Source organism: Amia ocellicauda, chromosome 11 (genome assembly GCF_036373705.1).
Source record: "Amia ocellicauda isolate fAmiCal2 chromosome 11, fAmiCal2.hap1, whole genome shotgun sequence".
Lineage (NCBI taxonomy): Eukaryota > Metazoa > Chordata > Actinopteri > Amiiformes > Amiidae > Amia > Amia ocellicauda.
In genome coordinates this window covers 6088675-6109478 of record NC_089860.1, presented here as the reverse complement: position 1 = coordinate 6109478, position 20804 = coordinate 6088675, and positions in this window count along the sequence as shown.

The window sequence follows — 20804 nt, the reverse complement described above, 5'->3', positions numbered from 1 at the left end:
GCATAACTTATTCACTAGTTATATGCTCTCATTTTTATGCAACACTGACCATCATTTACACTTCATGGCTCCGCATTGAAACGGAGATGAAAGACCTCAACAATTAGCAAAGCACTTTAAGAAACTGTCTCCAAGAAAGAGATCAGGCATTGCATGTGGATGCCCCCGAAGTTACTCTCTTATCTTTTTAAAGAGGGTTGTTTCTTTGGGGAAGCCTCCAGGCACGCTTTTGGGGGTATGTAGGGCATTCTCTCATTGTCACTGCCAGTGCTTCCTTTTTGCCTGGCATGCTTACATTAGCAAAAAGGGTTTTTACTATTCACAAAATGCTTTGTAGCCATCTGGTAAAAATATAAAACTATAAACCATAAAGCCACAAAATCAGTGATGGTGAGACGGTTTTTGATTATTATCAGTATAGATGGAATTCATAAATACATTTTTGGGAGTAGACAACTCCGGATCAGCACTCTCCCTTTTGCTCAATAGAGTATAAATGCCCCATTCTTAACACACACACCCAGCAGCCATTGTTTTTGCACACAAATTGTGTATTAGAGATAGGGATCTGATTTTATCCAATTTAACCCAATTTCTACAACCCGAACACTATTTATGGAATACTGGTTAAATTATAAAACTCACCGATTATGTAAGAACGAAACTGAGAAACAGCTTTTTATGTTTTTCTAATTAATAATTTATCTGATAATATGTATCTGTAATTTAGTGTAGCAGTTTATAATTTAATTTTTTGGATGTTGTGCTCATCAATTTATTTCTGAATAAAACCAGATTTATACCTGATTCATACCTATGTATTTTTCAACATGGAATTGTATACATATATTTAGTTTCCAGAGTGATATAGTAAAAAGTACAGGATACAGTATAACATTTTGTCATATAGACATAACCTCAGTATATGATACAACCACTGAAGAGTTAGATACTGTAATAGTGACAGATTGTGTACTGAAGGTGGATACAAATATAAATAAATATTATAATATACATAATATAAATACATATACATAATATATATTTGGCTTGCTAAGAAAAGCTCACAAACCGTCCCAAACAATTCCAAGGCTGGTGTGAGTACGATATTTCTAGTACAATGCAACTGTAAGAAAATGCTACAAAAAAGCAACCAAATGAGTTACAAAACATTTCCCAGTCAAACGGCATAAATAAATCAATTATTAAATACATTAAAACTAGAGTGAAGCTGGTTTCATTGAGTTGCTTTGGCTCACATCTCTCCATAAGAAACCAGGAAGCTGACGGAAGTCAGTGACTGAGTGGCAGCCCATCACCTTGTTTATCCATCAAAAGTCGCGACTTGTCCAGCCCCCACCACCTGTCTCACTCTGTCAGTGTCACTGTGGATTTTAGGAAGGTGGCAAAATCCCACACACATGGGGTTGATATAACTTCAGGGCCATACATGAGTCCCCAGTTAGGACACTGTTTTTTGGAAGTGCATTGCCGTTCTCTTTTGGAAATTCTCTTTGTGTTGGCCGGAGTGATGTTTGTGTCGGCTTTATCTTTTCTGTTTTTGATTTTCCTTACCCTGTTGTATGATAATGTAGGAAGATGACGCTCAGTGGGAAGCAATGTATGATTACTGGTTAACCCACGACCCTCCATTTTCTATGTTAATCTGTAATGAGGACCGAGATGGTTTTAATGTCCTCCTCAGGTTTTAGATTTCTCTGCGTAAAAATATAAGCATTATGTCTGCTTCTGTATTCCTAGCTGTTACTAATATAAAATTTGGGCTAAAGAATATACTACATGTATTGCTACCTTCATGCACATTCTGCTTCAATCTGCACATGCTGCATAGAGTTTACATACACAATATATTTTTCTTAAGAGCTGTTTAAAGGTTGGCATAAATACTTAAGGGTACAGGTCTCTATTCACCCTGGGGAATTGTTATACAGTGTGTCACCAATTTCAGTAAATAATAGTGCTATTTCAGCACAATACCTGAATGTGTGATTATTGTAGAGTAAAACGATATTTGCAAGACAAGCTGAATGACAATCAATAAAATATATTATTATTATTATTATTATTAATAATAATAATAATAATCATAATAATAATAATAATAATAATAATTGTGTATGGCTATGTGGCCAATGTTTTTCCACAACAGTGATCTTAAAAACAGTAGTACATCCTAACTGATTATAGAGGTTCCTGCACTGATTAACTTTTGGAATGGCTGCAGTCATACGATTAGATCAATCAAAGCCTTTGTTTGCTTGCAATTCAGCAAAACGTTCAATAAGCTTCCTCAAATTAACCACACTTCGTTAGTTTCTATGACTCCAGATCACCTCATGATTCAGGTATGCTTATAGGAGACACATACAAATAGAACACATTCTGTTTAACTACATATTTTATGAATATCCTAATGTATTATTATTGTAGTAGTAGTAGTAGTAATATTAAAGCATTCAAAGACAATGGGTATCCACCATAACTCTGGCATATAAATACTTTATTAAAGCTATTTCTAAGTGCCTGAATTTAAAGGTGTTGCTTTGGGCTTGAGAAGGAGCTACTGTGCAGAATTGTGTTTTAGCTAAGTAATGTAACCCACTTGGAATAATTGTATATATCTATACTTGTCAATTGGCTTGTTTGGTTATTCTTTTTCTTCCACTTTGGCATTAAGATGAATTCTGCACAGAACTATTCTGTGGTCGTTTCCTCTATTGAATCTGTTTAGGACCATGCAGAATGTGTATGCTTCATTAAGATGTAATCTATTTCACTTTTTCCTCAATTAGGATTTCTTTGGGTCCATTTTCTTGTGTGATTTTTCTTGAAGGGAGAATTTGTGATAAAAGAGTTGCCTTATCTGCAAATTCCACTCATCTATCACTCCGTTTATTCCTGTTTCCATATCCATACCTACTGAAGTCTCATCAGAGTGGCTTGATGTAGGTGCATAGGCTTGGACATTCTGAAGTCGATATCTCTTCGTTATCTTTCGAGTCAAGGATACTACCTAAGATAGTAAATCAATTGATACTTGAAGTCAAAAGTTATGAATACTTGGACAACAGACCAGCACAGATGAAGATATTATGGAACAACTCAAAAGAACAGCGAATGGGATGTACTACATTTGGAAGAAACAGAATGCTGTTGAAAGGAAATCTACCCATTTGATTAATCCATACTACCAGTGCTCACTTTGAAACTATTGAAAATGTTAACATGGCAATGGTCTGGACACATTGCAAGAAGAACAGAGAAAAGAGACGTTATAGATTCAAGCAAGTGGAAACATCTTGGGGAGGCTTTCATCCAGTAGTGGATCTATATAGGCTGATGATGATGAGATATATATAAATAAAATGTGTGTCACAAGGTTGCTGTTCAAGACTCACAACAAGGTTGCTGCTCACGACTCACAACAATGTTGGATTTACGTGTATTTTAAAATATGACCATATCACTTTTTCCCACATCTCTGTAGACCAGTGTATATGGTTTTTACACCCCTAAACTCTCAAATGTGCATTTGTCTTTGTAATGAGGGGTTTATGCACTACCATCTTGATCCAAAATTGAGGTCACCTGGGCCTGCTCAGCATTTTTATACATGCCACAGAGCATGATAGGATGTTAATTGCTTAATTGAATAATGCAGTACACCTGTTTGGAGACATCTGCATCCATTATGTTCCACCACTCATTTATTCAGGTTTTTCCTTTAATTTGTCACCCGTCTGTAGACACAAAACTCTATTCATTTGCTGGGAACTTTATGACAACACATAAAGCTATGATATTACTTAAACTACTTAAACATTCCCTCCTGTAAAGGAGACTTCTGTAAAGGGCACATTTAACTTGACCACCTATAAACTAGGGATTCAAGTAGATTAACATCTACTAACATTAAGATGGAAAATAGTGTGCTGATAAGGTAGTCCTATTCTAACTGCTGTATCTCTGGATTACTAATGTGCAGAGTTGAGGTTGGGGAGATTTCTGGAGGTCTGTTTTGAGATTAAACCAAAGTATGAAAGCATCTACACGTGATGAGGCACAGGCATATATATATAATTTTTTTTTCTTATCCCATGAATTTAATATAGGATAATATTTTTGCTTGAGAAATAGAAATAGAAAAAGCAAAGAGAAAAACTTTGATGTACTGCTGACTGAAAATGTTCTATTACAGATTAAAAATGCTTGGTAAAAAAATACATAATATATATTTATTTATTTATCTTTATGGTTTCTCTGAGCAGAATTTAAACTAACTTTTGAAAATGAATATTTCTGATATATGCACATGCACGGCTGCAGAAAGTATTCATGCAATTAGTTTGAATCAAAGATGTCCAGACATTGAACTGAGTTAAGAACTTTTTGGATACATTCTGTGATCTGTCACCCAATTCCTTAGTGACCATCAGATTTTTTTTTTTCCCCCCAAGGATGAGTCTGAAAAACAAAATCAATGGAGTCATGAACAACTGCCGATTGACTGGGAGACTTTGACTCATTCAGTTCTGCTCTCTACCTTCTGTTTTTGCTTAGACAACAAAGCACTTGTCCTGTACCTGAATGGAACTTTGAAATCTGTTCTCTCTACATTATATGAGCAATATTAGACTGTACAATTTTTGTTTAGAACCCTACATTGGGCAAATTAGATTAACATAACCAATAGTTCAATTTTCCCCAAGCTAACAAATAGCGTTTTGTACTAGTTTCAGAAAATTCAGGTCAAGGAACATTAGATTTAGACTCATACAAGCAGGTGGTCCGACACAGATCAAACATGGCAGTTTTCACAGAGTTCTAATTGAAATTAAGTGCACATTTGCCATTTTGTATATATAACTCCACAGAACAGAAAGCTTTATGCATGACGTGTAGTACGGTGTCATCTCTCTCTCCCCTTACAGAGCAGACATAAGTAGCTAATGCATTATTCATGTAAGGGCATTTTCTAAAGCGTCCGATCCATGGCCCTATGTGTTGTTGTAAAATAAAAATTGACACACATGAATATTTATACGTTTCTGTGCATCTTGGGTATGCATTTTTGAAAATGTGCTTATAAGGTACATGTCTCCAATGCTTTATATGCAATTGTCAGTAACGGACAATATAATAGAACAAACATGTACTGTTGAACTTTTCTGAGTTTTTCTGAAGTTTCAAAAATGTGTTCTTTAGTCTGGCATACCTTCTAAAGCAGAAAAAACAACCAACAAAATCTTACATAAGGAAATCATGCTCTCGGTGGAATTTCCTCACGGACTGTTCAGCACGTTCTTCCTTAATTACAGTGTAACCTCTCTGCAATAGGTCACCATCTGTTCTGACCTGCTTTTAAGAGAACAAACGTGTGTTAGGCATGGCAGATGAGAAGCTATGCAATGGGAGACAGAAGGCGATCCAATGCTAGCTCTCTTGAATCGGCAGAGAGGGTCTGATATCCGTATGGGATTTAGTTCTACTTATGGGGAGTTTTAGGGAAAAGAAACAAACATTTCAGTTTTACCTGCTGGGAGGTAGGTCCCCTACAAGTTCTAAACACTAAAATCGCAGAGTTAAGATGTGATTTGGAAAAGGAGCGGGAAGAGATTTAACACTAAAGGATTTGGAGTAGGCCTCTTTTTGTGCTGTGTTTTTCCTCTTCTTCTAAATTGTTGTGAACAAAGGAACTCTCGAATTTAAGCTTACTATAAGAAAATTAACAGTGAACTTAATCGAGTGGTTGAGGCATGGCAGAGAGCCAGTTTACAGTCTAAATTTGAAATGCAAAAGCAACCAACTGTACTTTACACTCCCATATTCGACATAGTACCTCCTTATTATAGTGCTTTGAAGAAGGCATATCAATTGAAATAGGTAAGCACTCTTGTGAGAAGATTAAAATTAATTATTGAAAGGTTATAGTTTTCCAATGGAGACCCATTTGTGGCTATGGACTTTATTGTGGAGCTGCTGTCTATTTTCATTTCCAGTGATGAATTCACTGCTAGGTGATCATTACAGTATACTTAGTCTTCAATTACAAGGCACCCAATGTTTATAGGGATCTGGGAAATACTACTAATGGGTTGGCACCTACAGTGCCTCAGAATGTATATTATTTGGTTATCAAGCAAACCACACATTCCTCAGTAGAGGAAAGTTTGTGCCTTACTATGTATAATGTATTTTTTTAAGTGAACTGATTCTGAATAGGCAGTTTAAAAGGTTTCTGGAGGAAAAGATGTCTTACCCAGACTGCTTTGATGAAACAAGGCAAAATACTACATAATGCATTCAAAAATGCGCCACCTACATCGAACAAGGTTAAGGATATCTTTACAATAGGCTTGAATGCCATTGCCCATGCCAGAGATAAGAACTACACAAAAGGTGTTTGTATTCATGATCCAATCTTCCTTCGTGGGCACAGTGTGAAGTGTTGATGATAACAGTTTATAGGCTGCAAGGCAGAGAGATTGATTGTAGGGTCCAAACAGGTGAATTTTCAGTAGGTGCTAAAAAGTGGCTAAAAAGTGGAGTCCTGATACTTCTAGGGAGCTAATGCCACTAATGGGGGCTTAATAACTTTGTACCCAGTGGTTGATAAGTGAGGGGCCCTGTGGCTGTTTCTCTCATGTCTTATTAGGGGCTGCCATGGACTGAGCCATTGGGAATGGTAAGTTAATGGAGATTAGGGTTTGACTGAGTAGAGTTAGTTATTTCTGCCAAGGACTGTGGCTAATGTTCCAATATTAAAGGTATTAATGTTGGGCTTCTGATATAAGAAACTGTATTCCATATGTGCATGTACAACTGGAGACATGAGAAAAATAAATGTGTGCATGCTTTTTTAAGCTTCAAATTTACATTTGACAGATTGCATGAAAACAGCTATTAAATCAATGAGATGAAGGTTAGGTTTTTATTATGAAGTAGACCCTTAATCAGGTTATTAACACAAGGTACCCTGTGAATTGTTTTATTTGATTGTATAATAATAATAATAATAATAATAATAATAATAATAATATATACAGATAATAATATATACAGATAATAATACTTGTTATACTACTACTACTACTATTAATAATAATAATAATAATAATAATAATAATAATAATAATAATAATAATAATAATAACATCATTATTATTATAATTTTTCTGTGATGTATTTTATTTGATCTTGTTATTCTCTTATATTCTGTTGAAAGGAAAAAACAATGTTTATCTTTGGAATACAATATTTAGCTTTGCCCTCTGCTGTGCTTTTAATGTATCCACAAGTTCCCTTTGCTTTTTTGTTTTGTTTCTAGTTGTCATCACTAACCTTATTACTTTATCATGTCCTCAGTATAGAAAACCCACTTCTGTCTTATTTAAGTTTTGAGGGATGTTGTCCCAATAGTATACACTTAATGTCATTTTGAATCTGTAGCTGTTTCTTCATTCTTTTTGTAAGCATATCAAGGAAAACTTGATTCCCTTTTATAGTGGCATTTTCATTTTAGGAAATCATCGTATTAATTTTTGATTTGCTGAAGAAGAAAGGTGGTGGATGCTGCTGAGATGAATTAAAATTATAAAAAGAATGCTACCAGATGACTATACACAAAAAAAAACGGTTAATCACAATTATTTTGTTTTATGAGTTTTATGTTTTTATTTATTAATTTGGTAAATAAAATATATTTTAAAAGAGCAACATGAAGTGCCTCCAGAGTTTTGTTTGTCTTGTTTCATTGCCATTATGCCCAGTTCCACAGCATCTGTCACGATGTACTTAAGTCAAGCTGGGCTAATTGACCCAAGCACAGATTCTGTAACATATTGTAATTTTGTTTATGTGTGTATGTGTGTGGGGGAGTTTGAGACTGCAACAGAAGGCTTTACTTTACTACTGTGCAACACAAAACTCATTCTTAATCATCATGTCTTTATAATACACATAATTCAAGCAAATTGTTAGCTTGCTACATCTAGTTGAGTAACAGTGAGGGCTGGAGGAGTGGGTTATTCACTGAAACTATGAAGCAGGTCTTGCCTTGTCAGTTGGCTAAAATATGTATGTAAATGCCTTCCAGATATACAACTGAAATAGAATAAAACAATTATAAATTACATTAAAAGAAATGTGCTGACTGCAGTTCACAGTTTATTGTTTTCCCCCTGAAGCTATAAATGAAGTCCCTCTCTTTCAATTTATCAGTAAACTGAATATCTTTCATTTTTCAACTCTGAGGGGGGGGGGGGGAAATAAGAATAGTGTTAAGGGTTATAATTTAACATCATTTTTTTTGTTGGAATGTTGTAGCTTTAAAGAAAAATCCTGGCACAAACCAATGACATTTCTTGTAATGTTATGCTACCTGAAAATTATGTTTTTTAAAGGTAACATTTCCAACAAACAAGAAATTAAAACATTACTAGTTGCTGCCCATGAAGATGTGTTAGGAATGACAACTCTGAAACAGTGGTTTCCAGTTAACGCCTTATTTTCGAGAGCAGAAGGCCTTACGTAGTACACAGAAATCAATGATGTATAATAACAGTACTGACCATCAGACATAACTACATAATACACACACTGTAGAACTGTGTGCTAATGTTACTCACTGCAGCACTGTAACTCAGTGTACAGACATAACAGTAAGGTCATCTTACAGAGAGCATTGCCAGGGGAATCTCACTGGATGCCACTGAAAATTCAACACAGAACAGCACAAAACAGACAACCAACATGACCATGGAAATGAATTACAGAAGCTTATTGTACAACTGCAATGTATTTTCAATTTCAATGAAAATTGTTCAGATGCTTTGGTCAAATTAACTTTTATAACACATTCCCAATACTAAGATTTGTGTGTGTGTGTGGGGGGGGTTAATGTCTTTGTGTGCACAATGATACTGAAAGCATGGCTGTTATCCCTGTAACTGGTATACTAGCTGTAGCTGTAGCTGCAATTTATTTTTTAAAACAGCACCACTATTTTCATGTAATTTCCCCCCCAGTTTTAACATAAATATATATACCCCCCTGCAAAGATTTAACCAAAAACATGTATATTTTTGGCAGAATTATGAAATACAGTGAAATACATGTTAAAATGCATATTTTCAGATACAATGTTATATATGAAAATATTAAATACATTTAAACCTAGGCCAAAACATACATCTGAGATTACAAATCTGGTCCATGTTTAGCTGAAATAAACATTTAAGGAGCTAATTGAGATATAGCTTTTTAGTTAAAGCATTATATGAATCTGGGGTTTGCAAAATAAATACAGATGTTTGAAATCAATATTGAACTTCAATCTTAAATCTGTTGTTTTTTTCCAGAATAAATACTTTTAAGTAAATATTTAAATACAAAATCTGTAGTTTCCCATGCAAATAAGTCTTGACTTGACTATTTGACTATTTCAGCAATGTTTGAGCATTACTAGAGGAACATTGGAAATTATAAAATAAAGTACAATCTTTCCCTTTATGTAAAATTCACATTTGGGTCTGGTCTGGTCTATAGATTTTTTTTGGTATAGATCTAAGTAACGTGTTCACTGGATGATTCTAATCGTCTTACCACAAATCTCTGAATATTGGTTAAATAATAGTAGAAAATAGGAAGAAGATGTGTGACTCATCATTATTGCAAGCCCCCCTTGCCTCGTGTGACTGTGTTTAGCAGGCGTGTTATCTCCTGATGAGATTGGTCAAGATAATTTGTATAATTCTGTCATAGTGACAACTGGCTGGTAAAAGTCCAAAAACGGGGCATTTGTTGACCAGGGGGGGTGTTGAAGATTTTTTGACGATGATTTTAATTTGTACAGTAATTTGTGTTATAATACATGGAGAGTTCATTAGGGTTTGTGCTATCTAGAGGTCATTCACTCATTATGTCCTACTCAGAGTCTACATATTAGGTATCTTTATCTTCACAAACACCTGGAAGGTGAATCTGATCATTTGTGTGCTTTGGGGTATTCAGAGGAATCTGATCAGAGTTTGAATCAGTTCCATTTTTTTAACTGAAATAGTGTTACTGTGTTTCTTTACCCCCAAGAAAAATCTAAAAACCACACCCACCACTCTCAAAACAGCCTAACAAAATGCTTGTCCTTTACTCCTGAGGCACTGTCTGCAAATTGACCCACTACATAAGCTATCATGAATGCCATTATGTTTTTATACTTTCCACTTTCTTGTATTTGCATCACAGCTTTACTTGTCCTGAAGCTGTATAGTTCAGAAGGGACCACACTTCACATATAAATGCTAGAAGTATGGGAACTAAATGCTGTACGAAAGTCCTGTGTTAGTGTCTGAGTAGTCCATAATGTGAGTGAAAATTCAGTGGTAAACAGGCTTTTCTCCGGTTATAAATATGCCTTTTAATATTTATTCACTGTGTCCTCTCGGCAACATCAGTATAATAATACTCTCAACCACAGGACATTTCATTGATGTTCTGAATGTAAGATATATTGTTGCACCATGGGGGGCAACCATACTCTGGTATATGTGGGGTCACTGGCAAGTCGCAGTAGATCTGTGAGATAGGGAAAAAACTGTTTTTACCACCCCTATAGGTCTTTATGAGTTTGAAAGAATGCCCTTTGGGTTATGCAATTCCCCAGCCACCTTCCAGTGCCTGATGCAGAGGTACCTGGGCAATCAGGTAAATACTTCTCTTTTGATTTACTTAGATGACATTGTCTATTCCCCTGATTTTGAGACTCATTTGCCCCATCTAGAATGAGTATTTTGGACCCTCCATGAGTATGGATTGAAATTACAGCGTTGGAAGTGCTGCCTGTTTCGCAAGGAAGTTGGGTACATTGGGCACCAGGTGAGTAAGGTGGGGGTGGCCCCCGGAGAAGATCGTGGCCGTAGAGAGTTGGACAGTTCCCTCGAATCTGGTCAGGTCAGGTCGTTTCTGGGGTTTGTGGGGTATTACCGACGTTTCATCCCTGCCTTTGCTAAAATCACTAGTTCTAGTTCTCAGATGATTACAAGAATTGAGTAGTTGGGTTTTTTGATGTTCTATAAATGTGGGAGGAAAAACCGAAAAGGGTACCATTTGAACTTTTTCTGAATGGTAAGTCTTTTTCTTTGCTTTTTTTTTTATAAGAATAATGATACTTAAGAGCAAAAAGGTAATACAAAAACAGCAGAGCATATGTTTCAAACAGGAGAGCCACAGTTCAGCAGATTTTAAGTCACCCTGATATCTTCAATTTGTACAGTCTTAGAAACATTCTGTTCTGCTCAATGTTTTTGGGCCATCACTAATTTAGAGATAATTTGGAACAATCTCATGAATGCCCTTCTCCCTCAAGGAACATCCCTTTAGCAAACAAATGCCTTGACTTAATTAATTATTAACAAGTTCCATGTCTTTAGAAATTGGTGATTTAGGGTGACCTATACAATTTACTGGGTGGACCTTCTCAGGACCAGGGTTGGCAGCTACTGAACTACCAGCTGCAACAAGTGGTGTCTGATGGACAACAGCCATTTATGTATGTATACCAGATAAATCACAGTAAATTGCAGGTATGTTACACATGGTGAATTAGAAGACTGCATTTTCCAAAACCCCAATATCTGCTTTTGTTTGTCTTTTGGTGTAGTAACTCCATTTTGCGTAACTATTTCACCCATGGGGAAATTGATGACAAAGTTGAGGGCCTTGCAAACTGTATTTTAATTGCAAAACATTACATTTCATTTTGATTTGTGATTTCTGTGCATCCAAGAAGTTGCAATTATATAGACCCTGCTTGTCATTATCCAATAGATTTGTCCTGAGAGGGTTAGGTATGACTTTGGTTTTTTTATAAGCTGTATTATACCATGTGTGTTACAGGCATTTATCTATTTATTTATGTGTCACTCAAATCCAATCATCCAATGTATCACCCCTGCCTACCCATCTACCTGTCCTGTAATGAGTTAACCACTTGACCCAGTGATGTTAAGGTGTCAGTATGGTAATTTTGATATAACTCCTCCTACTAGCTGTTTTAACAGAGACCGCTGGTGTTCTATTCTTGGTTTTATGTGTCGCCTTGTTACAAAAGCAGAGGGGGGGGGGGGTACGAGCCATGTGGCAGGCTACTCTATAGAGTGCAGCTTTGATTGCCATCGCCATTGACTGATCTGCCACTCGAGATCAATGCATAATGTAATTAAGTCAGCAAGTTTAAAAGATAAGCATTTCAAAGTTACTTTGGTTCTTTGTGGAAGATATCGAACAGGCAGCTGGCCTAAATGAAACAGTTTGACTATCTCACCTTCGCTGTGTTAATCTGAGCTATCTTGTTATCCTGCACTTCTCAGAAGAAGTCCTAAAGGAAAGATGATCTCTCACTCTTTGCATCTAGACAACATTCTTAAGTTTCTTTTTTCAAACATTTTATATATATTGTAAAGAATATATATATATATATATATATATATATATACACTCACCTAAAGGATTATTAGGAACACCTGTTCAATTTCTCATTAATGCAATTATCTAACCAACCAATCACATGGCAGTTGCTTCAATGCATTTAGGGGTGTGGTCCTGGTCAAGACAATCTCCTGAACTCCAAACTGAATGTCTGAATGGGAAAGAAAGGTGATTTAAGCAATTTTGAGCGTGGCATGGTTGTTGGTGCCAGACGGGCCGGTCTGAGTATTTCACAATCTGCTCAGTTACTGGGATTTTCACGCACAACCATTTCTAGGGTTTACAAAGAATGGTGTGAAAAGGGAAAAACATCCAGTATGCGGCAGTCCTGTGGGCGAAAATGCCTTGTTGATGCTAGAGGTCAGAGGAGAATGGGCCGACTGATTCAAGCTGATAGAAGAGCAATTTTGACTGAAATAACCACTCGTTACAACCGAGGTATGCAACAAAGCATTTGTGAAGCCACAACACGTACAACCTTGAGGCGGATGGGCTACAACAGCAGAAGACCCCACCGGGTACCACTCATCTCCACTACAAATAGGAAAAAGAGGCTACAATTTGCACAAGACTGGAAAAATGTTGCCTGGTCTGATGAGTCTCGATTTCTGTTGAGTCAGAATTTGGCGTAAACAGAATGAGGACATGGATCCATCATGCCTTGTTACCACTGTGCAGGCTGGTGGTGGTGGTGTAATGGTGTGGGGGATGTTTTCTTGGCACACTTTAGGCCCCTTAGTGCCAATTGGGCATCGTTTAAATGCCACAGCCTACCTGAGCATTGTTTCTGACCATGTCCATCCCTTTATGACCACCATGTACCCATCCTCTGATGGCTACTTCCAGCAGGATAATGCACCATGTCACAAAGGTCGAATCATTTCAAATTGGTTTCTTGAACATGACAATGAGTTCACTGTACTAAACTGGCCCCCACAGTCACCAGATCTCAACCCAATAGAGCATCTTTGGGATGTGGTGGAACTGGAGCTTCGTGCCCTGGATGTGCATCCCACAAATCTCCATCAACTGCAAGATGCTATCCTATCAATATGGGCCAACATTTCTAAAGAATGCTTTCAGCACCTTGTTGAATCAATGCCACATAGAATTAAGGCAGTTCTGAAGGCGAAAGGGGGTCAAACACAGTATTAGTATGGTGTTCCTAATAATCCTTTAGGTGAGTATATATATATATATATATAATTAGACCATTGTCTTTCTGATGCAAAACATCAAAATGTAATATCACAAGTTTACCTTATGTTCTATTTGTAAAAAAATATTGAGGTGTCCAGTGACCATTATGCTAGAATATTGATTGCACTTAATACAGGGCCCTAATACAGTGAGGGAAAAAAGTATTTGATCCCCTGCTGATTTTGTACGTTTGCCCACTGACAAAGAAATGATCAGTATATAATTGTAATGGTAGGTGTATTTTAACAGTGAGAGACAGAATAACAACAAAAAAATCCAGAAAAACGCATTTCAAAAACTTTATAAATTGATTTGCATGTTAATGAGGGACATAAGTGTTTGATCCCCTATCAATCAGCAAGATTTCTGGCTCCCAGTTGTCTTTTATACAGGTGATGAGCTGAGAACTGTCAGTCTCCCTCGGTCTGGGGCTCCATGCAAGATCTCACCTCGTGGAGTTTCAATGATCATGAGAACGGTGAGGAATCAGCCCAGAACTACACGGGAGGATCTTGTTAATGATCTCAAGGCAGCTGGGACCATAGTCACCAAGAAAACAATTGGTAACACACTATGCCATGAAGGACTGAAATCCTGCAGCACCCGCAAGGTCCCCCTGCTCAAGAAAGCACATGTACAGGCCCATCTGAAGTTTGCCAATGAACATCTGAATGATTCAGAGGAGAACTGGGTGAAAGTGTTGTGGGCAGAAGAGACCAAAATCAAGCTCTTTGGCATCAACTCAACTCGCTGTGTTTGGAGGAGGAGGAATGTCCCCAAGAACACCATCCCCACCATCAAACATGGAGGTGGAAACATTATGCTTTGGGGGTGTTTTTCTGCTAAGGGGACATGACAACTGCACCGCGTCAAAGGGATTATGGAACGGGGCCATGTACCGTCAAATCTTGGATGAGAACCTCCTTCCCTCAGCCAGGGCATTGAAAATGGGTCGTGGATGGGTATTCCAGCATGACAATGACCCAAAACACACAGCCAAGGCAACAAAGGAGTGGCTCAAGAAGAAGCACATTAAGGTCCTGGAGTGGCCTAGCCAGTCTCCAGACCTTAATCCCATAGAAAATCTGTGGAGGGAGCTGAAGGTTCGAGTTGCCAAACGTCAGCCTCGAAACCTTAATGACTTAGATCAGCTATTAGATCAGGAGAGGATCAGCTATTTTCCCTCACTGTATATGCAGTATAAATGGAAAGATTTGTTATACTATACTCGTGTTATATGATTTTTGCTTTCAAAGGCATTCTTTTCCTAAAATGTACTTGCACCTGCAATTCTCAATACATCTTGAGTGCACTGATGACTACCTTCTGAACTTCACACAACACCATGCACTAAACAGAGCAGATACTAGCACAGTACTATCTGGTATGTTGTGAATCGTGCTTAGTCTGATCCTATCAAGCAAACAGAAGGCTGATATTTGTATCATGGACAGATAATGGAAGGAAAAATAGCAATTTCACTATTTGTGAAAGTTTGTGAGAGTCTGCATTTTAATATTTCAGGGCTCTGTAATATGATTGGCACCTGCCCAAATAGCCCCCTAGGGAATTTTGACACAGGGCAGGTATTCACAATTGCCCCTAAAGTGAAATAAGTGAAATTGTGAATTGCATGTTAAACATTTGGTAAACCAGTATTGCCAAAGGGAGCATTGCAGTTCAATACTCTTCCCTGTATGTTTTTTATTTTAATTCACCTGCTGTTACTCTATCTATCTATCACCATAATTTGCACTGGACAGATAAGCCCTACTGATCAGCTGTGTGTCTGCTTTAGATGCTGGAAGATGTTATAACTTTTTGTTGGCGATAAGTGAGCAAACCAAAATGTGTATTCAAGTCTGCTTCAGAAATTTCAGAAACACATTTCCCAACTGTGATAATTTTCACTGGCTCTGTAATTAAAAATAAGATTGTATTTTGTTGTTGTTTGTCTTTAAGAATTTCAAAGCATTTTACATGGTTTGGGGGCAGTTGGCAAACCCTAATTATAATACATTATCATGCTGCCTAGTTTTAATTAGTAACAATATTAGTTTAGCAATGGTTTAATGCTCAATTTACCCCATTTATTTCTTTCAGTTTAGGGGCAGCTTTGTGACAAAAAGGCTTGTCTCAAAAACAATAGCAATTATGAGGGCAGGAGACAGGTGTACTCTGTAACTCATGCTAGGGAATGAATTGGCACAGATTAGGCTGAAAGTGAATTGGGGGAAGGTCTTGGTAAAACAGTGTTTTTGCAGCCCCAGTAGAAAAGTAATTTCCCCTAGTATAGAGGAACCAGTCTTTCGAGCCAAATGGTGTGCACTTAACCGTGCTTAGTGAAGGGAAAGGGTGGATATCCGAGGATGTCTTGGGGCACACACCTGTCACTTCTTCAAATCACTCAAGGATGGTGAAGGGTCAGGAAAAAGCATTAGGTTGGTTTCCTGATATTCTGAATCTGTTGGTTTTTGCATGGCTCTCTTGAGGAAAAGGAAAACCCTTTTTTACTCTCATATTGTTACTGCAGATTTGCAGTACAAATACATTAAAAACAAGGAGAAGAAAATAAATGATTTAGTTTGCATTTAGCACAATGATACTTCCATTGGGGAATAAAGACAAAGTCTGTGTGACTATCCCTGACTGGTTCTTATTGTATTTTTTCCTTCAGTCTTAAATTAATCTCTTTGAGTTAGGAAGCAGTTAGCGTTCACATCACTTAACTTATTGGAAATGCATGTAAGGAAGGATTACTTAATAATAAGTGAGCTATATAAATGTGAGGAGATTGAAAGGTTATTAGATAATGGTTCTAGCTTGTGAAGGAACATGCATTCACACAAAACATCAACACCTGATTTGACAAATTACAAACATTGTATGCTGTTGCATATTGATTTAATATAAATGACTTCTGTCTATAATGGGGTATAGATTTGAACGTTGTTATTTGCTAAGTGGTGAAAGTTTTTATTTGATCTAGGCCAGTTTACACCTGTTATTATTTATTGATTTATGTGGTTTGTCTGGTTTTATGTTTTTAGAAAACACACAGAAAAGCTGTTTTTTTATTTATTTTACTGCCAAATTCCCTTTGGGAGTATTTGATAGAAGTTAAATGTTAGTAAATAGATGTACTGCAATGAATCTGGAATCTATGGTATTTAAATAATTTCTGGTGAATAAAAAAAATATACAGATTAAAGTTTTCTGGGTAGAGAAAAACACCACCCTTATTGTATGTGAAGAGATATTTGATGTATACATTGTAGAATATCAGGGAAATTAAGTTCTTGCCAAAACATGGTAAACTTAACATACTTGAAAAGGCAGTAGGACAATTTCCATATGACTTACAAGAAAAACAAAATCAAATGTCAAATGCAATAGCAGTCTGTTTTTAAAAATAAAAAAAATCCTACATTATTAATCTTAGATACAGAATTTCACTAAATAGGTGAGTTTGCAGATTTATTTTCACATCCAGTTCAAGCGTAGGAAGACCAACTTTCTTTTGGCAATTTTCTGCTTGATATCCTATTGCAAATGTCATCCTTAAGAAACCCTACTGTCACAATTTTGGCTCACCTTCTGTCTCTTCCTCTGAATATGTAAAGAGCTTCCTCAGCTCACACTCAAAACTTTGAGCTTTAATGCAGCTTGTCGCATTGTGTATCCTCCTTACATATCAACGAGCTTTAAACTGCCATATTAATGCATTTGCATTGAAATACAAGATCTGTTCAGCAAATCAATAAGAAATACCAACTCACCAACACATAAGAATCTGCAATCATGAGTAATTCAGTGCTTAGACTCATTTCGTTTTCAACTCTAATTAATATTAGGTACACAGAAGTTTTGCTGGTGCATTGCAATTGGGCAGTGAAATAAAAAAATTCCCTGGGTGCCTCACAATGAAATTGCCTTTGGTTATGGAAATGGAACAAGGAAGTCTTTGCTCCTAAAAGGCAACAAATCCTTTGATAAGCCCTGAGTGGGCAAAACACATGGCACTGTTTGTTATTTTCAACCCACATCATTTAAATGTGCAAGCCCACAGAATGATGCCTAAGGGAAGGACATCCTTGAGTTCCCTGTTCTGATAGCGAAGACCTGTCGTCGCCAGCTCTCCCTTCGATTCGCCAGCCCACACCTGAGTGAGACTTCCTGCTAAAGCAGTTTAGAGTTGTCTCCACCATAATCCACTGCCCTGTACCGTGGGTGTTGCCAGTTCACCTCACATCCGTTTTTCAACTCATCAGAGCCAGCTCCGTGACTTTCAAACAACTTTTTGGAATTGCTGGACTTAATTAATGTCCTCCCCGGAGAGGATGTGGCCGATATTGTGTTCGACCTGGTCCCTGTTGAAGTGGAAAAGGCCAGGATTACAGGAGAAAAGGCAGGTGGGCTATTAGTAAGACAATATCCCATCGTCCTGGAGAATTCCCTAATGGGCAACCTCTGTGTACAGAACAGCATTTTTTCATAATTACACTGTAACCTCCACTTAATGGTCACCATCTGTGGTATTATTTAACACAGTCATCTTGCTATGGCAGAATGGGCTTATTGTTGCCTGATACAATATGTTCTATAGTGCTACAAAAGTAGGTTGGGATACACAACCTAAGCCTTCTAAAAAAAAAAAGAATGCTTTGGTAGTCAAACTGATTTTGGTAACACTTTCCAATAATGGTGACCAATTCTTATTCAATTACTGTATGTACTGCAAGAATAATGCCTGCATATCATGTGAACTTTAAGCTCTGGTGTTGACCACTAGCCTTTAGCCAAAGTCCTAAAATGACCTTAACTCTTATACATGTGATCAGATAAACAAAAAATCAAACTTAGTGTCTTTTCCTTCTTGTAAACTGTTTTTTTTTTGTTTGTTTTTTCCTGTCATGTCGACTTGCACATAAACAGCACAGCTGACATTTCTATTTTTGTACATAGGCATTATACCTTAGGCACTAGGTGCCAATCATGTGAGATACGATAGTGTTAAAATTCCCAACAGCTTTTTTTGCTTATTATGCATCATTGTCATTGCATATCACATGTAGTGTATTCACCTCAAAATGATTCTTATAAGCAGATTGTATAGAACATTTAGGGTCAGCATAGGAATTATTTTGTCTCTGAGGTTTTGATCACTACGTGGTTAATCTGCACAGCTCAACATTATAACCCTGTGATAGGAGAGATGCAGACAGTTCATGTGCATTCTGCAAGATTTGCACTGGTGTCTCATCTGCTTATTTTTAACAATGAGAGGACATATAGGTATAGAAAAGGTATAGCAATGCATTGAGGATAGATACAGCTCCTAATGATAACACTGTGATGATGACACACAATAAGCTATTATACTTTCAATCTGGTTTAATCAGCACCTACTCTATTCTGAAAGTCCCAAATATCCTACAAAATCTATTTGGCACAGAAAGCAAATGTTAAATTATCTGCTTTTTAAATGCTGGTTGTTTTACCATTTTTAATGTTGTTCTAAATGAACATTGGTGTTAATCTTTAGAGATTCTGCAGCAGAACAAATTATACATAAAATGTACTTTAATTAACCCCATTGAAACTTGTGTGCACATTAAAATGCTCCTTCCAATAAATCTGACAAGGTAATTTCCTTTAAATATTTCAGTTGAAGAAATCCATTGAGACTCAGTATTAATCATTTACAATTGTAGGTCTTTATCCTATGGACAACCATGGAAGCAAGATCTTGAATGGGGGATCTATCAAATACAATACAATGCTTAAATATTTGGCATACATTGCATATACAGGCTTATCTGTGCTTTCCACTGACTACAAACCTCAGCTGGAGTGCTCAACTAAATTTGTTTTCCAAGTTCTAATCCAATCCTTTTTCCACTTGTTTCCGTGTGTCCGATGTTCATTACAAGCACAGCAACAAAAAACAAAAAAAGCCAAATAGGATTCGATAATGTTACTTCACTCAAGAGAGCAATGAATATACACAGCAGCACTCAGATATAAAAACAGGATATTGAAAAAGGTCAATAGATTTAGCATTCTGCTGGTGTTTTCTCCATTGGCGAGCTAGAAACTAGACACTAAGAGAGGCACTCAGGCTTGAAATGATGTTTCCTCCCTGAGTGAGAGGTGTATAGACCCTGATGCCACACATCATAAGTCTGAAGATATATATTTTACTGTGTATAAATAAAGATATTTTTTATGTACAAGAGGATTTTTCATATTTTATTGTTTGTCACTTCACGGACAAGAAAATGAACGTGGATTAAAATGGCTCCCAAGAAACAAAATTGACTTTCAAAGGTTATTGTTTTTGTGTGTGTGTGTTCAATTCTCTTTAGTCAATCCTTAATCTTGGAATTATTGATCATTTTAAGTCTTTCATTTGTATACAATCACAGAGCAGATAAAATAAATACATCATAAATAAATTCAACCTGGTCTAGGCCTAATGACTATCATCACTCACTGATTAAAAGTATGGGTATATTAAGTTTCCATATGTCTCGACCAGATTATTAAAGCATGTAAGGGTAACACTTTACAATAAGTCTCCCTAGTGACAGTGTATTTACATGGTAGGTACTCAGTAACTACATCTGTAGTTAATCATAAGAACATTGTATTTATGCATTATTACATTGTTTATATTACATTAATGTACTTAATGTGTAATAATGATAAACGTATATTGTATATTTAAGTACACAATTATGGTAAGGATGCCCATCGGGAGGCTAACTTTGGGACTATACCGGGCATGTCCCACTTCTTACACGTTAAATACATTGTAATAATGCATAAATACAATGTTCTTATGATTAACTACAGATTAGCTATGTAAATACACTGTAACTAGAGAGACTTATTGTAAAGTGTTACTCATGAAAGACTTGGTGTTACAATATAATTTGGCTTATTGAATGTTAACAGTGCCATATTATTACACTCTGAATATTATATGGAGACATCCTTATCCAGGGAGATTTACCATATATCACATTATTCATACAGGCAATTACCCATTTATACAACTGTTTTTACTGGAGCAATCTAGTACCTTGCTCAAAGGT